Below are 14,163 nucleotides of genomic sequence, written 5' to 3'. Positions count from 1 at the left end.
GTTTCACATTATAATGTTCATCTCGCCTATTCAGTATCTTTTCTTTTGCTTTTCTTGGCAAATCCTTTGTGGTTACTCTATATCTGAACTTTTTCAACACACAGTGTATTGTGGAATGCGGTTTATTTACTTTGCATCCGGTTTCACACAGAGAACACCCTTGCAATACGAGAGATACCATTACATTTTTTAGTTCGTCATTAACTCTGTTCTTTTACCCATTATGTAACAAACGGCCTGGTGCAGTAACTGAGAAACTATACACACTAGCACAGCACAGATACACACCATCTAACTAGGAGTGTTCCCGAATGATTGCAAGGTAGTGAACGTGTACAAACAAGACTGTTGCAAGCAAATAGGTCACTACACAACATATGTCACTCCTATTCTTTTAAAATGATGTACCGAGACTTTTGATCGCTAACATAAAGTTCTCAACACATTGTGCAATAACTTATCCAAGTCTCGTGCATTGGTTATGTACTATTTAGAAATTATAAATACATTATATCTGGTAAGTGGGGTGTACAAACAAGACTGTTATGCACTGTATATACACGCATCGCGAGAAAATGGCCGAACAGAATTTAATGAAAATCGGTGTGTAAATTCGGGGAATAATGCACTATAGTCTAGGCTATAACTAAATGTATGCACGCTGGATAAAGTAGTTTAGGGGGAAGGCCTATAATATAATTCTCAAATACCTATGTATCAATCGTGGCCCAAGTTCTCGCAACATTGGGTACTCCACGTAAAGATCTAATGTTGATTATGGAGAGAGCATCATCGCAGACTCCGTGGCCGGCATCTGCCATCACATTTATGTGAAGAAATAAGTAGGAAAAATAATTTACTAATTCTTGTCAAATTTAAATGAAAACGTTTTCACAACAGAGGTCAGTGTTGAATGATCTGTAACAGATATCATTTTAAGTATCTAACTTGTAAGGTGTGGATTCTCCCAGGATAGTATTATAGTAAGGGAGATTGTATCAAGGTGCAGCAAAGCTAATGCAGTGAGCTCGCAGTTTCGATCAACAGTATTCTGTAAGAAAGATGTCAGCTCCCGGACGAAACTATCTTTACACCGGTCTATATTCAGACCAAATTTGCTTTACAAGAATGACAGCTGGGTGGACTCAGGATATGTTATTCATAAGTTAGAAGTAACGTGTAATTAGTGAGAATGATCGCTGGTAGATACAGATGGGAACAATGGTACAGTAGGAACGTACTCGGAATGAGGAGATAAAGACCAAGTAGAAATGAACTCTATTGATGAAGCGGTACGCATAAACCGGCTTCGGTTGTAGAGGAGGATGGACAGTATGACTTCAGTTCAGCAAGATATCTTGAAATCTTTCCTTAACTTGCTTCCTTGCCACGAGTTTTTTTCGTATCTTCTATAGTCATCTACTCCCAGTAAGCAGTTCGGGAATAATCAGGCACCTAACATGGTATTACCATTTATGTCTGAGTGTTGCATAAATGTAGGATTGGCTTACTGTGAGCTTCCACCTGCGACCTCTTTACTCAGTGCAGATTCTATCAGTACTAAAGCCGATCACAACAGTTGGCTGTATCTCGAAGTACTGTATTCATACACATACTATCGTGTGGATCTGTCGGTAGCAGACTTCATACTTTATGAACTGAAACTAATATTATGATACTAAGACTAAAAAGATGATCGTGTCATCGGCACCATGTTAAACTGCATATATCTTAGTTATAAACTGGTTATACCTGTCAGTATTCAGTCTGTAAGCCCCTGTGATTGTACTAAACGCCTCCACAATCCTCTATTTGTAACTAGCTCTGGGGCCCCGTTTAGTTCCACACCTCTTATATTTAAATCATTAGAAACAGAGTCTAACCATCATCGTCTTGGCCTCCTACTTTTCTTACCCTCCATGACCGAGTTAATTATTCTCCTAGGTAGCCGGGATCACCGAACAAGTGGCTGCGTGGTTTGGGTCACGTAGGTATCAGCGTGCATTTGGGAGATAGTGGGTTCGAACCCCACTGTTGGCAGCTCTGAACATGGTTTTCCGTCGTTTCCCATTTATACACCAGGCGAATGCCGGGACTGTACCTTAATTACACTAATGCCACGGCCGCTTCTTTCCCACTCCTAGGCCTTTCCCATCCCATCGTCGCCATGAGACCTATCTGTATCGGTGCGACGTAAAGCAAATTGATCCCTGGGATGTAGTACGAGTTCACCTGATTTACCAAACATTATTCATTTCCTTTTTTCTTCCTTTTCTCAGATTCTTTATTACTGTCCAGTAAGGTATCCCTGTCATTTGATCAAGCCTTTCTAGGTTATTACCGAAATCTTCCTATGACTTCTTCTTGGATTCAACAATTATTTGTTTCGCGATGTTTCTGTAATCCACGTACCTTTTCTTGTCTGCATCGTTCCTTGGTGGAACCATTTCTGATACGCAGTCTTTTACGATTACTCGCTGTCCTTATTTCATCATTCAACCAGTATGTTCGCTTTTTCCCATCTTTACACACCGTTATTCCTAGGCATTCCGTTGCTGTTTCTGCTACAGCATCCATTCTCTTTGTATATCATGAACCTGCTTACTGTCTGTTTGGAAATTTTCACTAATCATATCCATGTACTCCTGTAGATTCTCTACCATTATTCTTCTGCGTCTCTATCTTAGGCCTAGAGATATTTAGTTCACTATATATTATAGATTGGTCCATATCATCGAAGAATCCTCGGAATACCCGCACATTCCTAAGAGATTTTTTGAATTCAAAGTCCGTTATGATCTAGTCTATTAATCTGGATTTGGTGCCCCTACCGTCCCACGTATATCGGTGAATAGCCTTACGCTTCAGGAATGTATTCGTAATGCTAACCGCATACTACCATAGAAGTCTATTAACCGCTTCCCATTCGTATTAGCTTCCATATCTTCCCCACATTTGCCCATCGCTTTTTCTTATCCTTCATTTCTATTTCCAACTCTGAACGCAACCTGTTGAGAGTTCAGGAGTTGGAAGAACAAATACCAACATGAGAAAGTGGGTTTTTTTCTGTGACTCCACTCTATGTGAATGTGGTGAAGAACAGACAATGGGACATCATCTTGTTTGCAATTTGTGTCCAACTACTTGCTCTCTCCAGAATGTGATCGACGCTACCAAGGGAGCATGTGAATTAGCCACATATTGGTCACACCACAGTTAATTAAATTTGTATTTATGTAGAGCTTAATCACATTGTTACCTGCCATCATCAGAAATAATTAATGGTTATAGTACCAGATTTGTATTGTCCTGATATTATTGTAGGATGTGTGTTTCTGACACGATTAAATAAATAAATCAATAAATAAATAAGCTTAAATAAATAAATAAATAAATAAATAAATAAATTTCCAGCTCTCGCATTTAGGTCTCCCAATAGTACTATCCTATCTTTGCTGTTGACCCTGACTACGATGTCACTTATGCTTCATGGTTCTAGGACATTTCGTACCACTTGACCGGGTGATTACCTGCGAAGTGTCAGCTAATGACTTTAAAATATTTAGGAGAGGACATTCCGTACCACTTGGAAGAGTGGGAGGTATTGTGAAGTAAAAACGATTTCCTAATTCATGTATTCATTTGTATATCCATTGTCCACTACTGGCGCAGAAGCCTCCGGTGGGACCAGTGCTGATGTTAACCTTCCGTCGGGCGCAACTGATCTGATGGCCCACGTGTTAATTCTTATCTCGTATTCGTCATTCGCGGGGACCAAGCTACTTCCACCTTTCAGTTCTTGTTTACGTGAAACCTTCAAGCCTATCCCGACCAGTTCATCAGAATCTGTTATTTTACTTACTTGATAATGAAATAATGTAGTAGTTTATAAATATTCACAATAAAGTAAACTCGTGTCCTCATCCCGAGGTGATGCAGCAATTTTTAGGCACACCCCCAGTGGAGGTGAGCTGCAAGTACCATTTCAACCACATACCAGCCCTCCTATCGTTCTTAAAATTCTGACAGTACCGGGAATCGAACCCGGGCCCCGACGACGGCAGCTAATAGTGCTGTTACGCTACAGAGGCGGACAAACTCGTGTACTCATCCCGAGGTGGTGCAGCTCTTCAGGCACACGCCCCACTGGAGGTGAGCTGCATGTACCATTTCAACCACATACTAGCCCTCCTGCCATTCTTAGATATCTGGCAGTACTGGGAATCGAACCCGGGCCCTCCAGGACGGCAGCTAATAACACTAACCGTTACGCTTAGGAGGCGGAGAATACTCACAATAATAGAAATATTATCCATCTTTATGCTCCTTCGGCACATTGCGCCCGAAATCGATGTCTATTTCTATTGCATTGTTTATTTCAGGATTTATATTTTTAAAGAAATTGACTTTCTTATACAGTAATTATATTTACGTAAACAACAAGCATCATCATCATCATTTACGTAAACATAAGTTAAAAGTATAGTTTAAAGGGCAGTTATTAAAATAATATAAAAGTTTTCTTCAGCAAGTGTTGTAAATTATTTTTGTTTCTGATTTCTAAAGTGTCTGTCAGGCTCATTACACCCGCCTGCATGGAAATGGAATTCCAATCTGACATCAGATGGTGCGGATTGTCCTGGCGTACATATTTGGGGATCACGGGAAAAGCGTTCGCAGGTAGATAGCGACCTAGGTGGTACGAAATATCTTCAAGGATCAAAGTGGTACGGAATGTTCGTAGTACGAAATGTCCAGAGAGCATGCTTCATAAAGGTTGTCAACTTTATCTTCATCGACACCCTCACATGGTGAATAGACGGAGATAATTCTCGTCTTAAATCCTCCATTTGATAAAACTGCCTACATCATTCGCTCATTTACGTGCCTAACAGAAACTAATGTTCCGTGCACTAGTATTCCTGATGAACGGTCCTACCCCACACTCAGTCCTTCCCTTTTTAACGCCTGTTAAGAACATTTTATAATATCGTATATCTTCCTCGTTACCTCCCTTTACCCGAATGCCATTAACTCCTAACACATCCAGAAGCATCCTCTTTACTGATTCACCAAGTACTCCTTTTTTTTATAAGCCCCATTAATATTGTTAGCTCCCCATCGAATCCATTTCGTTCGCGAATTTTTTTTTTCTAAGGAGTCACTCGCCTGTTAAATGGAAGTAGGACTCGCTACGCCCGTAGTTTCTAGGCTTGCTTAAAACGTTCTGAACGTGATCGTAAACAGATCTGTGATGCAAGATGCTACCCTACTTACACATAGTCCCAGTGGGAATCACTCCTCTTTAGGGACCACCGGTATATTATATGGTCCTGGCGTCCTGAGTACAAGAAGGGGCATGACTCTGAATGTGTTCGAATTCCATATTCCGTAGCAGCTGGTATCCCAACTGTCTGGACCATTCAGTAGTCCTTTGCCCATGGTTCACGAACTAGGGCATGGCTACAGTAACATACACCACGGACCATCATATTAAACTAACGCAGTGTTGTTCATTCGGCAGCTCTCAGACATATTTTGTGACCGCAATGCGTTAGAAAAGTCTGAAATTCAAGCGAGAGTTCTTCACGCACGATCGGTATGATCTTGTATCTGCCGAGGCTTTTATACGGAATGTCCGATGTAATAGTTTGATGTAGCACTGGGTAACAATGAGTGAAAATGAAATAGCTGTACTGACTAGTGATTATAAAATAAACTGCCTGCGTTGGAATTTACACAATGTGCGCGCAACTCGAGGTCATTCACACTTCCCTCTTCTGCTCTATGCAGAGCACGCGTGTTTCCTCGTCAATTGCACATGAATTGCAGTTGCTTGCTGTTGAGGTCGCTCAGTCTTCAGTTCATTTGTGATTGTGTTGTGTTAACCTTAGTTTTAATACCATATTATTATATCCGTTAAATTTAACAAGATGAGTCGCTCTTAAGTAAAAAGACGGAAACCTGAAGAAGAAAATCGGTCGTACCAATTACGTTAGGAAGCGGACTACTTTATTACAAACAATAGTGGTGCTTGCAAACATTGTCTGTGCCGAAGGAATATAATTTGAAACGGCATTATTCATCGAAACACAAGGGAAGCCAGAAAAGGAATGAAGGGACTGCCAGAACTGCTTTACTTGAAAATTACAAAAAAATCTTATACATCAAACAAGTATGTTTACAAAAAGTACAGAAACACAAGAATCCTGCCTGACCGTCTCCTATATTTTATCTCTTGAATTGGCTAAATAAATAAGAAAGACCATTCAGTGATGGTGATCTAGTTGAACATGCGTTGCAGGAATGGCCAAAGCATTTGGTGACAGTTATAGCGGGAAATTTTAACTCTGTTCCTTCGTCTCGTCAGACCGTTAAAAGAAGCGCCTATGGTATGGGAGAACATGTTTTCAACAATCTGCATGCAATAATTGAAAAATGTAAATCTTTTTCATTATGCCTTGACGAAAGTATTGACCAAATTTATACTAGTCGGCTGCTCATTGTTCATGTAACACAATCTGATATCACCACGAACGAAGAAATGTATGTTCTGTGGATGGGACGATTAAAAGGTGTGATGCTTACGAGGTTGTTAAAGATGCAGTAGAAAAGTTTGGTACCGGGCGAGTTGGCCGTGCAGCTGTGAACTTGCATCCGGGAGATAGTGGGTTCGAACCCCACTGTTGGCAGCCCTGAAGATGGGTTTTCCGTGGTTTCCCATTTTCACACCAGGCAAATTCTGGGGCTGTACCTTAAATTAAGGCCACTGCCGCTTCCTTCACATTCCTAGCCCTTTCCTGTTCCAATGTCGCCATAAGACCTATCCGTGTCGGTGCGACGTAAAGCAAATAGTAAAGAAAAGTTTGGTGGGTTCGACAAGTGCACATGCCATTGTCACCGATGTTGCGAAAGCCATGCCTGGTGTTAACAGTTTGGCTTGACTGGCATTCTACGTAAAAATGGTGTTTGCTGTCCTATGACCGATTGCATTAGAGGCGTTGTGTGGAATATCTGTCAAGTAAAATGAGGTGATGAAAGATGTGGTGAAAAATACAAACATAATTTGTGAAAGAACTCGCACATCGAAAGTTTCGGGATCTATTAGAAGAACTGGAATCTTCGTACGGTGACTTATTACTGCACTCAGACGTTAGGTGGATGAGTGCAGGGAAATATTTACAGCGGTTCTTTGCTCCCAGAAGTGACATTCTATTATTTCTACAGTAGGTTGGGAATGCAGAAACAGTCTGACACACTGTCGAACCCAAACTTCCTGTCTGAATTAGCACTGATATCACAGGATATTTAATTGGACTTAATTTAAAATTGCGGGGAAAGATGTAATAATAATAATAATAATAATAATAATAATAATAATAATGATAATGATAATGTTATTTGCTTTACGTGCCACTAACTACTATTTAAGGTCTTCGGAGACGCCGAGGTGCCGGAATTTAGTCCCGCAGGAGTTCTTTTACGTGCCAGTAAATCTACCGACACGAGGCTGTCGTATTTGAGCACCTTCAAATACCACCGGACTGAGCCAGGATCGAACCTGCCAAGTTGGGGTTAGAAGGCCAGCGCCTTAACAGTCTGAGCCACTCTCAGCCCGGCCGGGGAAAGATGAGGCAATCCCAAAACTATATGGCCATGTAACTGGATTCAAGAAAATATGAACATTTGAAGATAAGCTTGAAAAAAAATTTTGCTCACCTTTCTTCTTGCTCAGAATTGTTCAAAGAAGGCTACGAAGTGTTTAATTGTAGTAACTTTACATTAAATGTTGACGTCATTCATCAGGAATTTAATGAGAGATTTAAATATTTTGATGACCTTCAGGGAAGTATTGGGCTATTCAAAAGTCCACTAACTTGTGTCATCGTTGAGGACAAGGATCCTAAGTTTCAGCTTTAACTGTGTAACCTCCAAACAGATGCTTTTCTCAGCAACAGAGAGGAGAAAATATATATCAGTATATTCAAACATTTGAGCCTCCGTGGCTCAGGCGGCAGCGCGTCGGCATCTCACCACTGGGTTCCGTGGTTCAAATACTGGTCACTCCATGTGAGATTTGTGCTGGACATAGCGGAGGCGGGACAGGTATTTCTCCGGGTACTCCAGTTTTCCCTGTCACCTTTCATTCCAGCAACACTCTCCAATATCATTTCATTTCATCTGTCAGTCATTAATCATTTCCCCAGAGGAGTGCGACAAAATTCGGCAGCCAGCACAATTCTATCTTCGCTGCTAGATGGGAGGCTTCATTCATTCCATTCCTGCCCCAGTCGAATGACTGGAAACAGGCTGTGGATTTTCATTTCACTTCATCTTCAAACATTTGTTTGAAACTCAATTTCCTCGGCTCCGCAATTTTGGACAGAAAATGTCTTCCACTGCAAGCACTTACAGTGGCCACAGAAAGTATTCGTACACCTATGGAATGTGATGGAACATCATTACGGCATACGAACTGAAGTTAGATTTATAAACGGCATAACGACAGACATCAGATATACTCGTTGAACATCCAGATCGTTTATAAATGTAACATGATCGGCACGATACTGTATACCGACGACAGGTCGTACCCCCAAGAAAGTATTCGTACAGTGCGGATGTACTGTCTTTGTGATTGGTTAAACCAGTTGTCGCACAGGTTTACGCCGCTGTGCCTGCAGGAGGGGTCGTTATCTCTTCAGTCATCACTGTGCTGTTCCCAGTGACTGGACGTAGTGCGCTGCGCAGAGTCCAAGAACAAACAAAGAAGAAGAAGAAGAAGAAGAATCACTGTGCTGTCGTTGCCGCAAGGTTATTTAGTATGGGGCGAAAGAAGGGAGAACTTTCAGTGAGTCAACAAGAGAATATAGTGTTACTCTATAAAAATGGTAAAAGTTATCGTCAAATTATTAGCTATACTACGGTGAGTTCAGTAGTTAATAAATACAAGCACAGCGGAGAAGCGAAAAAAAATCAAGATCTGGTCGTCCAAAAGTGCTGACAGTACGGGAGCGACGCATTATTGTGCATTCGGCACGAAAGGAACCGTTTCGGAGTGCTGCATCCATTGCAGAACTCGTTTCAAGGTCCAACGAAACGGTGAGTGTGCAAACTATAAGGAATGTATTGCACAGTGCGAACCTGCGTAGTAGATGTCCACGAATCAAGCCAGTTATAAGTGAAAGAAATAGGCAGAAGCGCCTACAGTTCGGGAAAGAGTATTATGAAAAGACAATGGACTTTTGGAACACCGTCATTTTTTTCTGATGAAGCGAAGTTTACACAGTTTGGAACTGGTAGTCGCAGCAAGGCATGGCGGAAGCCAAACACCGAACTTGAACCTCAACATGTAATCCCTTCGGTAAAACACGGAGGAGCGAGTGTGATGGTTTGGGGCTGCATGGCTGCGAATGGAGTGGGAAACCTGGCATTTATTGATGGTATTATGGATGCCAGGAAGTACATAGATGTGTTGCGCCATAATTTAAGCAGCAGTGCACACAAGCTTCATCTGGAAGGAGTCTTCAACTTCCAACACACCGGGCGAGTTGGCCGTGCGCGTAGAGGCGCGCGGCTGTGAGCTTGCATCCGGGAGATAGTAGGTTCGAATCCCACTATCGGCAGCCCTGAAGATGGTTTTCCGTGGTTTCCCATTTTCACACCAGGCAAATGCTGGGGCTGTACCTTAAGGCCACGGCCGCTTCCTTCCAACTCCCAGGCCTTTCCTATCCCATCGTCGCCATAAGACCTATCTGTGTCTGTGCGACGTAAAACCCCTAGCACAACAACAACTTCCAACAGGACAATGATCCTAAGCATTGTGCCATGATAACCCGTGAATGGCTGTTGTACAATGCCCCAAGAAGACTTCTCACTCCACCGCAGAGTCCAGATCTCAATCCCATAGAGAACCTGTGGTATCATCTAGGCAAAGAAGTGCAAAAACGCCACCCTACTAGTAAAGAACATCTTAAAGAGATACTCTCAGATGCATGGTCCAACATATCTGCAGAGTACACCAAACGTTTAGTTAACTCAATGCCAAGACGTCTGGAACAGGTCATCAAAGCTAAAGGCATGCATATAAAGTATTAAAACTATATTTGAACAAAGACTTCGGCAAGTGTTTGAATTATCTAGCAGTGTACGAATACTTTTTGTTGTGTTACAAGACGAGTTTATTATGTTGAGCGTTGTAAATCTCTGCAAATGTACAGCTAGGTGTCTTTTCTTTATGCATATGCCTCACTGGATGTGTTTGTATTACTTCATGGTGCTTAATATACAAGGTATACATTAAAATGTTGGTGTACGGATACTTTCTGTGGCTACTGTACGTCTGTGAAAGTGCCTTTTCAGATATGAAATACATGATGTCACGTTACAGAAGCTCTTTCTAATGACACTTTAAAGCATATACTGAGGCTTGCCACAAAAAATATCATTGTAAACATGCCAGTACTAGTAGCAGGGAAAGAAAATCCACAACGTTCCCATTAATGAGTACTGGTATTAGAACAGGTTTTAAAATTGTTCTTTACCTCGTCAGTTCATTTTAGTTTTTTCACTGTATGGTGTTTTTTCCATTAGCCTATATCAATGTATGGTGTTTTCCATTATAATTTAAATACATTTAAAATAATCCTTCTTTGTATGTCTCTGAACTAACGAATTTTAGGCCTACCTTCAATTGTATCTTGAATATTCAAATCGCGTAGGCCTAACTGTTGTATGCAGAACTATGATAAATTTTAAATCTCGAAAAGTCAAAACAATGTCGAATTTAATAGCAAAAAGGAATTTCTTTACTTTGCAACATTTATAAATAAGTAAATAAATAAATAAGGTCATAGTACTAATTTCGACACTAGCGGCTCCCACACATTGCAGTGCGGCCCTCAGCAGTTAACAAATGAATGTGAAATTTCCAACTGTTCAGGAAAGCTAAAAACAGTTTCAACATGATATCCTTCCCAGTAGTGTATTCCGTTAAATTTACTCGGACTCCCTTCGGCTTACAATAATTGTCTGGTTCAATTGCCTTACAATAATTGTCATAGTAGCTTTAGTTAACTATGCATTAGAATGAAGTTTGCAATATTCATTACTTCACAGTGTATACGTACATAGAGTGCATGTGCTATTTTCGCTTCCTAAATTTCAAGTGTTATCTCATTCAGGGTGTTATTCCTCCCCTGATCACTACAAGCCTAGGTAAAGTAGTGATCGATCATGGTTATAATAGCAAGACTTGAAAACAAGCATTACTCTTAACTCACTGTAGTTATTGCCTTTCATAAATAGGAGCGCAAGAGGGCAGAAAGAATGAATGAGAATACGAGCTCTACCCCATAGGCATTATAACACTTAGTATACTGCAACACATGTAGGAAAATCTGAAATTAGACTCCCGCTATACTGTTCTGAAGAGCAGTAATACTGGATTGTTTATTTGAAGATATATTCAGAATATAGTTGCTCTATTCTTTCTTTAAATGGATGTCCATAATCCGTATGATATGGGTAGATTCAGAGGTTCAGATATCCAATTTGAACAAAAATCATGTTTGATTTCTTCAATATGAATTATTTACCAGCGTTTCCAGAGCATTTTCAATAAGCAATCTACTGAACATTCAACGTAGAGATCTCGGAAACAAGACACTTCGGCAGGTATAATTTCCCAGAAATTCAGTGACACGTTCGCTAATTTTCATTGAGGATCGCCAGCTGGTTAACTACCCTCGTTATGGCGAGGAATGTGGAATGTCGGTTAATTTTTCAGCAAGGCCTTTGTAATCAGAAGCAAAACAGCTACGAAAAATACGCGAATGTGGGATATACCTTACTTTGTCACACGTCAAAAGTGAAAAGTAGAATTAACATAGCAACGCAAAATTACGAATTACTTATTCGCTACTTTACCATTGCCACTTCAAGAAAAACCTGTCGGGTGGAGTGGCTCAGACGGTTGAGGCGCTGGCCTTCCTGATTTCAACTTATCAGGTTCGATCCTGGTTCAGTTCGGTGGTATTTGAAGGTGTTCAAATACGTCGGCCACGTATCGGTAGATTTACTGGCACGTAAAGGAACTCCTGCGGGACAAAAATCCGGCACCTCGGCGTCTCCGAAAACCGTCAAAAGAGTAGTTAGTGGGACGTAAAAATCAATGACAAGAAGAAAACCTCATATTCGTCGAAGTGCAGGGGTTCATTGTATCCCTTCATTAAAAGTTGAGATTCGACAATGAAAATGAAGAATGCTCCCCCTCCCCCTCTATACGTTAGTTAAACAAGGTGCCGACATGTGATCACCCTCAGGACTCAAAACCTGAATACCCTGTTCTGTGGTGCCTTAACAGCATATTCTTTCGAATAGTCAGCACACGAGTCTTGGGAAAAGCTGCGGAAGGTGGGGGGGGGGGGGGGGGAGAACTGTAATTTTGATGGGCCTTACATCCAGGTCATCTGCCTCATTGATCTGCCACACTGATGGGCAGGCCTATTAGCTGTTTATAATGAAAGGTGTGTAAGGCTACGCAGCGCTAAAAATGCTTGCTTCAAACCAAACCAGTGGACGAAATCGATGATCTTCTAACCGACACAACTAGAATTTTTAGCTGTCATACTTGTTCCCCTGCGAGCTGCTGTAAGGAAACTAAATACTTGCGATTAAGGAGTACCATGGATGGTTTTTGTCTGGCATTGTGACAGATGTGCCGCAATGAGTGTTATTAAATTGTACGTACATTCGGGTTCATTTCTATACTTCGTAATTGAGCTTATTAAAATGCCTAACATGTAAATGCGAGAAAGGCCATTCAGACACCCCACCCCGCTCATCTCTCTTTCCACTACTTGCAGTTGATATTGTGAATTAAGCCCAGTTTTAAGGCTGGATGCCTTTCATTTTCGCCAACCCTATGTGGTGGGATATGTTTGCGTGTTTCTGTTGTGCTTTGTATTCGGATACGCTGTATGTAAATTGAAGATGTGTATTACGGCGAACATAAACACTCAATGTTTGGCCTGGCTGGGAATCTAAATTCAGTCGAGGAGCCTGACACGTTCTAAGTAACGTACTGTTCTAATCTTATATCTGCCATGGGCATATTAGGTTGTCTTGAAGGATTAAATATCACCCTATTCGCAAATTTCCAGGCATTAATACCAGCTTTGCAAAAGCACAAGCCGTCGAATAAAACGAACAGTATTTCTTTTTCTTTCATCATCTTCATGCAAGAAAACTATTCCGCCGCAGAGGTCTATATTAGATTCCTGATTTTGTTACGAATTTGTAAGTCCGATTTTAGGGACTGAAATGTGAACACTCGAACCCAAGGTTACATGAGGACATGGGTTAAAATCCTACTCTCGGCCATCCTAGAAATGGTTTTCCATTCGTCTGTACCCCGGCCACTTTATATCCAGGCGAATTTGAAAATGATATGAAATGCATAGGCCAAGGCAGTTTCCTTCCTAAATCTGCACACCAATTGGGGGGGGGGGGGGGAGAAAGAGACAAGTATACACACTATCACTAACCTCGTACAGTTAATGAGCAAGGCATCCTTAGCCTCTTCCAAGAAAATTACATGTGCTGGAAATGAGATTTTTTAGTATCTTTGTCATTGGTAGCAGTGTGTCGAGATTTTTTAGTTTGAATATTAAGGTGAAAGAATATTTCATCATTAGAACTGAGAGGTACGATTGCTAGTATGACGTTCGTTACCTTTCCCCGAATCCCTCCCCCTAACTTTTGACGGCCCTGTTACTCCCACGTGCACCACCACGTCTACTGTCGCGCCTCCATCTTGGTGACGTCACGTTGTCGGTATCGAGCGAGTTGGCGCGGCCGAACAGCCCTGTTGTGCAATCACGTGGAGCAAGCAGTCTGGACAGTGCTGGGCGCGGCGGTGGTCGAACCCGGAACCCCGAGCGAGCGAAACATGTGAGTGTGTGCCTAGCTCGCCTTGAACCAGTTTGCTTGTATGTTAGTGTTCCGTTCATTCCTTATCCTCCATGCCATGGAGAGTAGGCATGGGCTAGCACTTGAAATACTTGGAGGAAAAAAGTGGTCCTTATGTCAGTGAGAAATTCGTATGCATATGAGGAGAGTAATGCATTAGGTGGTTTTTAATAAAATGTTATTTCCTGTTCA

The 14,163-nt window shown here is 41.4% G+C and overlaps 1 protein-coding gene across 4 annotated transcripts in view; it reads left to right on the top strand.

Annotated features, from left to right (window-relative positions):
- The window catches only part of spoon (spoonbill), a 357,164-nt gene that overhangs the window by 247,089 nt on the left and 95,912 nt on the right, over positions 1 to 14,163 (top strand). The window lies entirely within an intron of this gene.

Source organism: Anabrus simplex, chromosome 2, assembly GCF_040414725.1.
Source record: "Anabrus simplex isolate iqAnaSimp1 chromosome 2, ASM4041472v1, whole genome shotgun sequence".
In the NCBI taxonomy this organism is placed as follows: domain Eukaryota; kingdom Metazoa; phylum Arthropoda; class Insecta; order Orthoptera; family Tettigoniidae; genus Anabrus; species Anabrus simplex.
This window is presented reverse-complemented; position numbering and strand designations above follow the sequence as displayed.